The sequence below is a fragment of the Pecten maximus genome, chromosome 5 (assembly GCF_902652985.1).
Source record: "Pecten maximus chromosome 5, xPecMax1.1, whole genome shotgun sequence".
In the NCBI taxonomy this organism is placed as follows: Eukaryota; Metazoa; Mollusca; class Bivalvia; order Pectinida; family Pectinidae; genus Pecten; species Pecten maximus.
This window is the reverse complement of record NC_047019.1, coordinates 55361-69938: the sequence shown is the minus strand read 5'-3', so window position 1 is coordinate 69938 and position 14578 is coordinate 55361. Positions and strand designations below refer to the sequence as shown.

Sequence of the window (14578 nt, the reverse complement as noted above, 5' to 3'; positions counted from 1 at the left end):
ATCCTTAATATTCAAACAAGATATATGTAATATTTAACAGCATTATAAATTTGAAAATACATTATGTAAACTTTATTTATTTTTCAGCAATTGCGAAGTTATATTAACTTATATTAATCACGCTTGTTGGCCCGGATGTAAGCGCGTGAGGGGTCTTAGTATGGGAGGAAACCGGAGTATCCGGGGAAAACCCGCGTGGACGGGCAGGTGACCCCATACCTTTTCACGTCCGATCGGGGAATCGAACCCCGGCCGCCTCGGTGAAAGGCAAGTGTGTTACCACTGTGCCACCTGTCTTTAATTAGGGGCCATGTCCTCTTGTAGAACATGTGCCAGTGTAAGGCCATGTAGTGGTACTCCATTTCTTCTCCTGTGATAGAACCTTCACATGCATTCAAAAGTCTACACCTCCACTTCACTGCATCTAGTACCTACAACAGTCAAGGTCAGAGAACTCACAACAGGCAAGGTCAGAGTACCCACAACAGACCAGGTCAGAGTACCCACAACAGTCAAGGTCAGAGAACCTACAACAGTCAAGGTCAGATAACCTGCAACAGTCAAGGTCAAGGTCAGAGTATCTACAACAGTCAAGGTCAGAGTATCTACAACAGTCAAGGTCAGAGTATCTACAACAGTCAAGGTCAGAGTATCTACAACAGTCAAGGTCAGATAACCTACAACAGTCAAGGTCAGAGTACCTACAACAGTCAAGATCAAAGCACTCACAACAGTCAAGGTTGGGGTCAGAGTACCTACAACAGTCAAGGTCAGAGTAACCACAACAGTCAAGGTCAGATCACTCACAACAGTCAAGGTTGGGGTCAGGGTACCTACAACAGTCAAGGTCAGGGTAACCACAACAGTCAAGGTCAAGGTCAGAGTACCTACAACAGTCAAGATCAGAGTACCCACAACAGTCAGGGTCATAGAACCTACAACAGTCAAGTTCAGAGTACTCACAAGTCAAGGTCAGAGTACCTACAACAGTCAGGGTCAAGAGTACCTACAAAAGTCAAGGTCGGAGTATCTAAAATAGTCAAGGTCAAGGTCAATGTACCAAAAATGGCCGGGGTCAGAGTAACTACAACAGTCAAGGTCACAGAAACTATATGTAACAGTCAAGGCTATCATCTACTACATCACACTCAATGACATCACTTTAATATATATATGAGAGAAAACACGCTACGGTGTAGTGTTTGGGGTATGCTGATAAGAAGTGGTATAATTATTTATCTAAATCGGATTTTGTTGAAATTGGTACCAATGGAAAGAAATATTAACAGAGATACATGTATACTATACATCAATTTATGTCGCTACGAAATACGAGGAATAAACTAGAAACATTATTTAATTAAAAATGCCCGATTTTTAGGGTGAAATTTGTCGCCTGTGCAGGTGCCAAGCAACTATCGTAATTTATTGTTATTTCTATCATCATATTTTTATCGGACAAATCTTTAAGTATAATGAAAAGGAATACATATTAGTTGTACATAAGTAAAATTTGTATTTCTTCACTAAATTTTCTGATTTTAGGAAAATAAATCAGCGTAACGGACATGATTTTTTCCGTCAACTAATGTCGTAACATATACATTTTTTTTATATATATCTACAAATGCATCATCTATACTTTCTGCCGAGGAAATTGTACTGAATATAGTCTAGATCCATTGTGTGCATGCTTTTACCATCAATATTACGAGATAAGACGGAATGCCATTTTGAACAATCAACAGCACGATTCCGTCAAAAAATCATGTCCGTTACCCGCATCTTCAACCAAGCATAAAACACACGTTAATCACAATAGCCGCGATGCAGGGCCTTTTTGGAACTCTTCTGCACTTAATCAATGTGACGTCACGACCGCGCGAACTTGAATTCAAGATGGCTGTACCTGTAGGCCGGTCAGTGTTTTCCGTCAATCGTATGAGCATAATCATGTCCGTTTTGTGTTGTCACGTTCCGTTACCAAGTGACACATTATCTTTGTAATCTATTGCAACAATATGATCAAACTGAGGATCATATCTTAATGGCACATTTAGAATGCCGATGGATTACTGCCTCGCCACCGTAACCATGAAAAGAATGAGAATATCACCGATAACAGCATTGACCAGGCAAACGGCTGTGATGTTTGACATCGACCATGTATGTCCAAACTCACAGTCGTTATCAATTTATAAGAATGATTCGCGTTATGATACATTACTAACTAATGCTCTGCATGTTTTTTTGATGAAAATGAACCCACGCATAGCAGGGTTTCCAACTAGACAGATTGTTCGCTAGATTATTAGATATAACGACGTAGGGTAACGGATGCATGTTGACATAAGTTGTTGTCTTGATGTTTGTCAAAAGTAACGTGCGTTACCAACATATTTCGTTTGTCAATTTCTATAACACTTCAATTATCAGTAGTGGTTTGAGAAATATAAAATTAGCCTGTGGAAGGATTGTGACTTCAATAACGTTAAAGTCACTGTTAATTTCTTCATTAGAAGAATTTAGTAACGGACACGACAGTTGACAACATGGAATCTTTATTGATTTAAAAGATAATAACAATTGAAAGATAAATTGAACTATATATCCAGTTTTCATCTATCTTGCTTATTGTTATAATAAGATGTATTATTCTTTTGTGGTAACATAACTTTGAATTATCAACAAAATATTTGTCAATCGTCACATCCGTTACATCACATCCGTTACATTGTCCATTGTATGTCTGTTACATATTTGTGATAAAAATACAGTAATTAATGACTAATTGTGTAACTTTTTACTGTCTGGTTACATATGAATGGTAAACTCATTTTAAGTTTAGTTTCAGTGGATAGAGGATTGTTTTTCTGTACTGACAGAACTTTTATGCTCATAGGTGGGGCCAAGACTGTGTCAATTGTTAGTATTTCGTATATATAAGCCATACAACAGTATATTATCTATGCAATAGGTATGCTTTATGTCGTGCATCACGAATTTAACTCCCAGATAGGTTCATTAAACTATATTGGCAGATATTCAGCTTATTATCTTTTTGACAAATCACGTCCGTTACAGCATCAATCATATCATTTTAATCAATTATTTCTCTTTTTGGTGCATAAACTATCTTTTAAACTATAGAGTATGAAACCTGAATAACTAATACAATATTTAAAACATAGAACTTCATCGAAGTAAGCAATTTTAATAACGTTGATTTTTTTTTAAACGTGTGTTTGGTCTCATATATATTACATATCTTAAAAAATAATATTTAATGAATTCATAAATAAATTTAAACAGAATACAGAATTATTGTTATACCTTCTTCTAGTCTACAGGAGAGTCCTACAGAAATATATCAAGTGTTTTTGTTCCAATTATTTTTCAGCCTCCCGTGGCTTTTCAGTTGGGAAAATTCATCGACATTTTGAGAAATTTGGGAAAATATCAAATTGCAAAAAAAAAAATCAGCACTGATTTTGTCAAATAAATTTATTAATATATAGTTCACCATGCTACAAAACGAACACATTATAAGTGGTCTAAAATCATAATGTGCCCATAATATGCCATCATGGTGAGATATGACTTGTTGCTAGTAAAGTTTTGAATTCGTTGTTTTAATCCTTTGAAAAGATCAACAAGTTCCTCTAAATCAGTCAACGAAAGCTCCTTGTTCAGGTGGCAAATCCTGGTTAGAACGAGTACGGGTATTCATACCCTGCATGCACTGCACTCCGACAGGGTATAGAAATCCCTCCTGCTCAGGCTACAGCCGATAGTGTAGCAAGCCCCGCACAGGGCGGTTGTATGTACACATATTTTTTAGTAGAACTAGGCCTACAGGATGATGTTACATGTTTGAAGTGATAATGTTCATATTAGTTAGGTTTTGAAAATACTTTATGGCTTCGGAAATCGCGATGGTATCATTTACAAAATGTCAGAAAGTAGGTAAAAGAACCAATTAAAAAAAAAAATTTCAACTATATTTATTTGGAAACTTCCTTGAAATTTTAGGAAAATACACCATTTTTGGCATAGGGGAAACAGCCGATATTCGGCGGTAAAACTGGCCAAACAAAAACACTGAATTATCATTGCTATTTACCTTGATAACATCTGTGTAATTTGTTAGCTGAAGGGAGGCAATAGCTTTCAGTAGTTCTTCCTTCTGGGATAACAGTACATATATGTCACATAGCTCAGTGTGGTCCCGTCTACCCAGGGCAGATTCTGTAATGAAATAAAATAAAGTGAGCAGGAGGTCACATAGATACACCCCCCACCCCATCATCAACAAGCATGCTGGGTATTGCTAGAGCAACACCTGTCCCCTACCATTCCCCATAAACCCCAAAACTCTAACTTGATCTGGCCCTACTCATACCAAAGTTGTATACCAACTTTCAAAAAACATACCTTGAAGCAAGGCTGAGAAGTTCGGAAACTGAATGGACAAACTTACAGACAGACGGACGGACAGACGGATGGAGAGGAAACCTCTAGTCCCCCTGGTTTCACCGGTAGGGGACTAATAAATCTTTATGAGATATCTTGTACACAATCTGTTTTATCTTAAAACTGATTAAGAGCTACCAAAACCTGGATTGATAATCACTGAAATTTTATCAAGTGTAGAACCTGATGCTGTGATGTTATGGTGTGGATATGGACTAAATCTGTCCACAAATCCATGAGATATCTTGTACAAAATCATTTTGTTTTTTAAAGTCAACAAGTACGACATTTAATCTTTAACATGGACCAAAATCTTTTCAAATGTGGAACTTCATGATTGTTATTTCAAAAGTGGTCAAGTTGCACCTTTGACCTTTAGCCTTGACCGATGACCACCAAACCCTAATTAACAAACAAGAGGCCCATGGGGCCTGTATCGCTCACCTGGTTGGATTTGACCAAATGTCAAAATAATGTTCATGTTCAATTCCTTTTGTTTGTTAACCTCAAACAATGCTATATATGGTTAAAAGAAATAATGAAGTCCAGACTCTCTGAGTTTACAACATGCATTTATAACTTTATGACTAGTAGCGATTTAAGGGAATTATCTCTATTTCCCCTATGGGGCCCCGCCCCTTTGTCCCCTCGGGGGTCAGAGTCATCATTTATGCAAAATCTGTTCCCCTTCCCACAAGATGTTTCTGACCAAATTGGGTTCAAATCCATTCATAACTTTATGACTAGTAGGGATTTGAAGGAATTACCTCTATTTCCCCATTAGGCCCCGCCCCTTTGGCCCCTTGGGGGTCAGATTCACCATTTATGCAAAATCTGTTCCCCTTCCCCCAAGGATGTTTCTTACTAAATTGGGTTCAAATCTATTCATAACTTTATGACTAGTAGCGATTTAAAGGAATTACCTCTATTTCCCATATGGGGCCCCGCCCCTTCGGCCCCTCGGGGGTCAGAGCCACCATTTATGCAAAATCTGTTCCCCTTCCCCCGATGATGTTTCTGACCAAATTGGGTTCAAATCCTTTCATAGCTTTATGACTAGTAGCGATTTAAATGAATTACCTCTATTTCCCCCATGGGCCCTGCCCCTTTGGCCCCTCGGGGGTCAGAGTCATCATTTATGCAAAATCTGTTCCCCTTCACATAAAAATGTTTCTGACCAAATTGGGTTCAAATCTATTCATAACTCTATGACTAGTAGCGATTTGAAGGAATTACCTCTATTTCCACATTAGGCACCGCCCCTTTGGCCCCTCGGGGGTCAGAGTCACCATTTATGCAAAATCTGTTCCCCTTCCCCCAATTATGTTTCTGACCAAATTGGGTTCAAATCCTTTCATAACTTTATGACTAGTAGCGATTTAAAGGAATTACCTCTATTTCCCATATGGGGCCCCGCCCCTTCGGCCCCTCGGGGGTCAGAGCCACCATTTATGCAAAATCTGTTCCCCTTCCCCCGATGATGTTTCTGACCAAATTGGGTTCAAATCCTTTCATAGCTTTATGACTAGTAGCGATTTAAATGAATTACCTCTATTTCCCCCATGGGCCCTGCCCCTTTGGCCCCTCGGGGGTCAGAGTCATCATTTATGCAAAATCTGTTCCCCTTCACATAAAAATGTTTCTGACCAAATTGGGTTCAAATCTATTCATAACTCTATGACTAGTAGCGATTTGAAGGAATTACCTCTATTTCCACATTAGGCACCGCCCCTTTGGCCCCTCGGGGGTCAGAGTCACCATTTATGCAAAATCTGTTCCCCTTCCCCCAATTATGTTTCTGACCAAATTGGGTTCAAATCCTTTCATAACTTTATGACTAGTAGCGATTTAAAGGAATTACCTCTATTTCCCCATTAGGCCCTGCATCTTTGGTCCCTTGCGGGTCAGAGTCACCATTTATGCAAATTCTGTTCCCCTTCCCCCAAGAATGTTTCTGACCAAATTGGGTTCAAATCCATTCATAACTTTATGACTAGTAGCGATTTGAAGGAATAACCTCTATTTCTCCATTAGGCCCGCCCCTTTGGCCCCTTGGGGGTCAGAGTCACCATTTATGCAAAATCTATTCCTCTTCCCTAAGAATGTTTCTGACCAAATTGGGTTCAAATCCATTCATAACTTTATTACTAGTAGCGATTTTAAGGAATTACCTCTATTTCCCCTTTAGACCCCGCCCCTTTGGCCCCTTGGGGGTCAGAGTCACCATTTATGCAAAATATGTTCCCCTTCCCCCAATGATGTTTCTGACCAAATTGGGTTCAAATCCTTTCATAACTTTATGACTAGTAGCGATTTAAAGGAATTACCTCTATTTTCCCATTAGGCCCCGCCCCTTTGGTCCCTTGGGGGTCAGAGTCACCATTTATGCAAATTCTGTTCCCCTTCCCCTAAGAATGTTTCTGACCAAATTGGGTTCAACTCCTTTCATAGCTTTATGACTAGTAGCGATTTAAAGGAATTGCCTCAATTTCCCCTATTGGGCCCCGCCCCTCCGGCCCCTTGGGGGTCAGAGTCACCATTTATGCAAAATCTGATACCCTTCCGCCAAGGATGTTTCTGACCAAATTTGGTCAAAATCCAATAAAAACGTTTTGACTAGTAGCGATTTGAAGCAAATGTTGACCTTCGGTCCAGGTGAGCTAATTATTGTCACATTGACACATGACTATACACCCCTCACCGTTTTACTAAGTTGGGAAATAATAATCTCCATTACTTACAGACTCTGAAGCATTTAACATTTCCTCAAACGCGTTTACGTTACGTTTGCGTTCCTTTCGTTTTGTTTCGTTTGCGCTTCGTTTCATTGAGCGTTTTTCGTTTGAGTTTGCGTTTTGCGCTCATTTCCATTCGTTTGCGTTCGTTTGCGTTTAGTTGCCTTTGCGTTTGCGTGCGTTTGCATTTTGCGTTTCCTTTCGTTTGCGAATCGTCTGCCGGTTGTAATTCCCTGTTAGAATTGACAACAGTTGAGTACGCATGCGCGTGAAAAACTAAAAGTGGAGCCAGCTGCTGGGTGTGGCACGACGATTATCCGTGTTCTGGAAAACCCCGATATATATATATGTTTAGCTACCTGCACTACTTAGCGTGAGTGCCGCTGTTGTCCTTTTAATTAAATATGGATTCATCGCTGTGTTAATGGTTAATTGACAGAATTGGAAAAATATTAGTCTTAATCTTAGTAAACAAGTTATTTGTTTTGACATAAATATAATACTTTTACAATTTTCTTGTTTCAGGTATCCCATGGCTGTAATACGATTGCAGAAAATCGGACCAAATTTCTGACCAGTTGCTGCAGTTTTCTTACTTGTGTACGGCCTGAGCGAATCTGGCTATTTATCACTTTTGATAAATACTTTATACCTATATCCGTTAACATATTTTGACATATTTACCCGGTAGCGTTCTAATAAATTTCCAAATATGCAGACATATATATATCACATGTACATGTATATCTGATCGATTTCATAAATACGTCTTTGCTAGTATCAAAGGGCCAAAGGCCCTGAGAAACGTCAGGGTCTGAGGTCATAAAATAAGAAATTTAAAATTGAATTTATAGTCAGACAGCTACATTTGTATCAGATGAAATGTCTTAATCTGGTTATTCCTATTATATATATATATTCAAGAAAACATGTATGATTAACAAATTTATCTGCTGAAAACTTTCCAATAGCTGAGTATAGTTCTATTGATAATACTTCTGAATCAGTAAAGCTGTTTGTAAACTTTGAAAAAACATTACTGAAGGACAAATCGGTTTATTACCAGTTACATGTACTGTACAACCAGAGATATATTCCAAGATGTACACACCCTAAGTTTTTTTATCTATACCATAAGATGTTAATTACTTTAGGCCTAACAAACACCTATTTTATTACCCCTAGTAACATCGAAAATGCAAATATTTCACCTCCGATATAAAACTACGGTCGCGCTGTCGGTCACGCTGTCCGGCGAGACATATATAGGCCTACAGTTTTGACAAACAAGATGCTAGTACCGTGGTACATCAGTCACGGATCATAATAGTTAGATTCTTTTCAAATAAACACATAATAATCTTATTTAACAAAATCCTCATGAAAAACGACATTGTAGTTTGTTACAACGTGCCTTCAATTCCTGTTGACATTTCTTGCGTATTCTAGCGACAGACAAATAAATATGAAACTGCGAACGGTCGTTGGTTTAGTTACATTAGACATAACCACCATTTTGGCTGATGATCACGTGATTAGTCACGTGACAGAAGTTATCCCTGTTTCGCTGCAGAATTATTTATATATTTGTGAACATTTGACTACGTAAACCAGTTGGTTTTAGGCTTATATGAAATTTCCTGCATATGATCTCAGGATGAACATATGAGTCTAAGACATGTGGACAGCTTCTCTGTGGACGCATGCAAATTTCCACGATGATCAAACTGATTTTTTTTACTTTCGTTTTCAAGGCAGGATTGAGACAGAACTACGTAATCCTACGCCAACAAAATTGCATAATTATACTGATGAGGAAAATGTTTATATTATAAAATAGTTTAGAACACCGAAAATTCATATTTCATCTTAAGTAATTGCAGTAAACACGGGAACCATCAGTTAAATCGTGTCAATAATTGCTGTGTTAAAATAGGAACTATATGTGGCTGCGGATGAATGTCATTTGTATTACAGAAAAGAGAAGTCGTTAGCCGGAAACAAATGTGTGATTAACAACATTTACCCACGACTCTAACGGCAGGTGCCAAAGGCATCCTGACGTTAATAATGGGACACATCAGAGACTCAATTTACGTCCGTAAACAGTTGTGTATCGTACAATATTTTTGTTGAATACAACGAGATACACATTTAATCACACATTTTTATATCGTGTACAGTAGCAAATTGATAATTTTCTGAACAGCAGGTATACACAGTGTATCATTTTGACGATTTTCTAAATATAACTATAACTTCTCATATAGGTCGAGTGAACAAGATAATTGACATGTAATTATTGTCATCTTGACCAGCAGAGGTTGTGTATTGTAACTAACTAGGGCAGTGGCAACATCAGATTCTTTCAACAATAACATAGTGCATGAATTTTTGCTTCTTATGAAATTTTCTCTTCACAAATGGACGACGGACATCCAAACGGTAACAAATTCAGGCTGTACCGTTGATAATTTAAGTAGTGGATATCCATGGCAAGGACACAACGTCATACATCGACCCCTCAAACAAAAATAAAATTAAAAATATCTGACGAAAGTAACAGTGTTAAATATTATCTTATATTTTTGTATTATTTTGGCACTTGTGTTCTGTCAAGACATTATCCACGGGTGGCCTAATTAGCCATGTGCAGGTGTCGGGTATATGTCCGGTAGACATTCCGTTCTGACCAAATGTAATTTTGATAGAGTTGGCGCTTTCGTAAATGCAGCAAGTTATTTGTATAACCTCGAATATGATATATAATTGTTAGTTTGGTATTATTTGTAAAAGGGGGTAATCTTGCATCCATATCAGACGATTCACTATTAAAATGGGGAACATTATACAACTCACAAACATAATGGTTCTATTTTGCGACATCGATCATATTATACTCGCAAAATGCACCATGTTTATTATCAATTAACAAGGAAGATCAGCAAATTAATATGTGTTCTGATGTTTTTATGTTCTATCCGTCCGTGGGTCCAAGTTTTTAATCTTGATTGAAATTCATAGAAAATCTAGATTTAACCAGAGACCTATATTTATTATATAGGTCTCTGATTTAACTGTGGCTGAAAACTGACGTACAACGAACATCGATACATTAAGACATTCACAATGATATTTACAGCTAGCAAAGCTATAATATTGATTAAATCCAATACGACTAATTTAACAGATGACGGGTATCCTTTCCAACTCGTATCCGTCAACCTATAGCGATGTGGCCACATTTACTCACAAAAATAACAACGTCTGGGTAACTTGTTCCTATTATTTTCAGATTTGGAATATACATGTATTTCAGTTTTTGACAAAGCTATCAAATCATTGTTTTAAATGACACATGCGCAGTCAATATCAAACAACAATGTATTTATCTGCAAGTTATTCATCTGACCGAAATTACATTGTGACTGCATGCTTCCACTCCTTCTACATATTATCTATTTAACAGGTTTTACGTCCTCTGTACTACAACCTCACGATCTTTCATCTGATGAAATTATGAAGACATCCTCTTGCTAGTCATGGGTTGATCCAAATTTCTACTTCTGGAATTCCTTCGAGAATTCTATATCCCTGATATATGATTTAACATATTATTACCTAAAATAAAATAACCTTTTGGTTCCCATTCTTTTATATTGGTCTGGAGCTACTACAATTATATCACATATTTAGTCTGTAGTGATATAACAAATTATTGTATCAAGAAAATTGTCAAAATATCACACGATACATATACTGTTATATTAAAAAATATATACATAGTTCAACTACATCATATATGAACCGAAAGAAACCGCAAAATGAACTGTAAAAGGAAATATAACGAAAACGAAAGTGAGAGATTGTGATGTCACAACTCGTAGGTGATCGCAATATGGCAGGCGTAAAAACGCCTCCATAAAAATAGTCGTACGATATGTTCGTTCTGTTCTGTTTAATGAATTATTAGAATGTGACCCACTATTGTATATATACGTCCCGTTATAAAGAGAAAGTTACCAACATGGACAATACAAGTACATCCCGTTTTCTTTATGTTTCACAAACCTATAAACATGCTAACGATACGCATGTCTGTTTCTATTCAGGAAATTATTAAAATGGTCCATGATACATATGTGTCTCTGTACGATATTTACGTCCATTTGATTTCGAAAATAATCAAAATGTTACAAGATATCTGTACGTCCTGTTATATTATGAATATTGTCAAAATGTTACATATAAGGGTGTGTATGTGTGTGTTTAAATCAAACAAGATAGCCAGGCTCGTTACGGCTAGATACAGGTAAGACAACTGCATCTGATTGGAAATTCTGCAGACGTATTTCAGCCACGGGATACCTGAAACAAGAAAATTGAAACACTGTGATATTTACGTAAAACAAATATAACATTATGAATTTGCTCACCAAGAAAATTATTTGTCCGGGCAGGCCAGTTAAACAGGATTTTAAAGTCAAGCAGACGTGTGGCTACATTGTAGATGAAAATATATACTTCCATCATTTATTAGAACGTCAACACATTATCATTTTATTTCTTGTTCATTGCTAAGGAGTGTGGGAGTTTTTTTCAATCAAAACATACGGTTTTAATACATTTTACTATGACTATTGACTATACATTGTACACGTACAACAAAAGTACGCCATCGTCTGATTGTGTACGGTAGTACGTGTGTAGTCTTGTTTAATTAATAATCGAACGGGTAACAGTATCACCTGTGTTACGAAAAAGTCCATGTACACGTAGCAACTATATCACATGCAGTAACCAATCAGGAACGATCCTCGTCTCTCGGGCCTTGACTGACACACTGGTCTTCAGAGCCACGGGAACTGATTAATATTATGAAAAATCCAAAGAAATAATATGATTGTAGACTTATATTTCCTGAAGATAGGGAAAAAGGGATAAAAGTTACTGCAGTACTCTTCATGTATTTTTACAAATTTTCAGTGAATTACTGACTTCGCGAGATACAAGTCAGAAGTTTAAAAAAAAAAGGACCCGTTTATTACTTTTAATGCTACTTTCTCCATGTCTTAAAAAGGTTCAGAGAAGAATTATCCAAATGTTTCTGATGTGTTTTGACCTCATATTTATAATTTTATTATTTTTTCCCCTAAAATGCAGATGCAAAATCACACACTATCCGATTAGATTTTCAGTAGTGCCACGAAATATATTAAGATAGTGTTTTGGAATAGTAATATATATGTGCAAAACGATAATATGTTATATGAGACGACTTTCAGTTGTAAAAGAAAAATTGAAATGGTAACGATATCCGTAGAATCCAAGCACCGATAGTATTTGTAAGTGCCGGATCACTTAACGACCGGACTCCGGATCGGTAACTACGATGAAGATTTGCTTTTCCGGTCTCATTCATAACTTTCAGTTTTGGTTTTCCGTTTTCCATTTGCATTTATCGTCGAGCGTGCGCGTTTTACGTTTTGCGTTTACGGAAACGCGTTTTTCGTTTTTCGTTGAGCGCTTTGCATTTGCGTTTAGTAGCGTTTGCGTTTGGTTTTCCCAATTCGTTTTGCGTTTCGGCCGCGTTTGGAGGGATCGTTAAACGCTTCAGGGTCTGTAACAGTAACAATGTAATGGTAATTTAAGTGAGTGTTGGATTTTTCAATTAACAAGTGGGTGTATAATTTCTATAGATAGCATTATGTTAAATGTTTTGCTTAAATGAGAGTGATGTAAGCTGTAAGTTAAAAGGTAGAACTGAATATGTGAAGTCAAGTATGAATATTGATATATCTAATGAAAGTCTTCAAGGAATGGGATGTATAATTTCTATAAATAGCACCATGTTAAATGTGTTGTTTAAATGAGAGTGATGAAAGCACCGGCTGTAAATTAAGATGTAGATCTGAATATGTGATGGGTATGAAATATTAAATAAAGTGTAAGTACTAAATGTATGCTAAAATGTTAATGTGAAATTTAAGACAATTTAAGTTTAATTTGTGGAGACTGTGTGCTGGGTGTTGGGTGTTAAATGAAACTGATTAGTGTGGGTGCTGAGTGTGTACTGGGAGTAAACGAGCAGGCATGACAATCTAAATTTGGTTTTGGTTAGATTGAGGTCAAGAGGATGTTGATTTGAGAGTATCTGGTATGGGTGCTGAATGTCAATTTAAGAAGAGTTAATTTTGGTTACTGAATATGGGCTGAATGTTGGGTGCTGAACTTAATGTGCGCTGAAAGTTAATTCAAAATGATTTACTTGTAGAGATATAATATCTGTAATGTAACTATACTGAATAAAAACATTTAGAAAGAAAAAAACCCAGTAACAATGCAATACTTACTGTTGGTGTAAGCCCTCCATCTTTACAGAAGGGCCTCATCTGAAGCTGAGTTCAGTTGAATGACAGCAGCCTGCATCATATGATACCTACAACACAAGGGCCCAATGGGCCCAAATCGCTCACCTGCAATGCAGTGATCTTTTCATATATGGATCCTGCAGTTATTTGAAAGCATGCCTCAGGACCAATATAATGTCTCTCTGCACTTTGGCTTTTCACTAAAAGTCATTTAAAGATTTAAGCACACTTGATTGACGTGACCTTGAATGTGAGTCAGGGTCATTCATTTGAAAAAAACTTGGTAGCCCTTCACCCAAGCATGCTACAGACCCAATATTAACTCCATGGGACTCTTGGTTATTGAGAAGAAGTCGTTTCAAGATTTTAGCCTTTTTGACTCCTGTGACCTTGACCTTGAATGAAGGTCAAGGTCATTCATTTGAACAAACTTGGTAGCCCTTTACCCCAGCATGCTACAGACTTATTATCAACTCCCTGGGACTCTTGGTTATTGAGAAGAAGTCGTTTAAAGTTATAGCCTTTTTGACTTCTGTGACCTTGAATGAAGGTCAAGGTCATTCATTTGAACAAAACTTGAGAGCCCTTCACCCCAGCATGCTACAGGCCAAATATTAGGTCTCTGGGACTGTTGGTTATTGAGAAGAAGTCGTTTAATCAAAGTACTGAAAGTACTACAGGAGGCGTTAGTCAGATGTAAAAGGTGATATTTGAAATAAAGCAAGAAGAGAAATTAAACTGATATCAACATGATGAAACATTTCCACTAAATTGTGTCAAACCAACTGGACAAAATGGTTTTCACAGTCCTGATGAATGTAATGGTTTAGACTGTTCCGATGTACATAATGGTTTTAACCATCTTCAAGTTTTTACCAACTTCTATTTAGCAGTTAAGCATTTCTAATTTCAAACAAACCTTTACTTAAGAAGTTAAACATTTCATTTTTTTTCAAACTAACCTCTACTTAGGTACATGTCGTTAACATTCATACTTTA

The 14578-nt window shown here is 37.0% G+C and overlaps 1 long non-coding RNA gene across 1 annotated transcript; it reads right to left on the bottom strand.

The window, feature by feature from the left end:
- Window positions 1–318: 318 nt before the first annotated feature.
- LOC117326763 lies at window positions 319–13600 on the bottom strand. Its single transcript, XR_004532501.1, has 3 exons — window positions 13562–13600; window positions 4124–4248; window positions 319–431 (listed from the first exon to the last, which is right to left on the bottom strand). It is a non-coding gene; the product is annotated as an uncharacterized LOC117326763 (long non-coding RNA).
- Window positions 13601–14578: the final 978 nt, after the last annotated feature.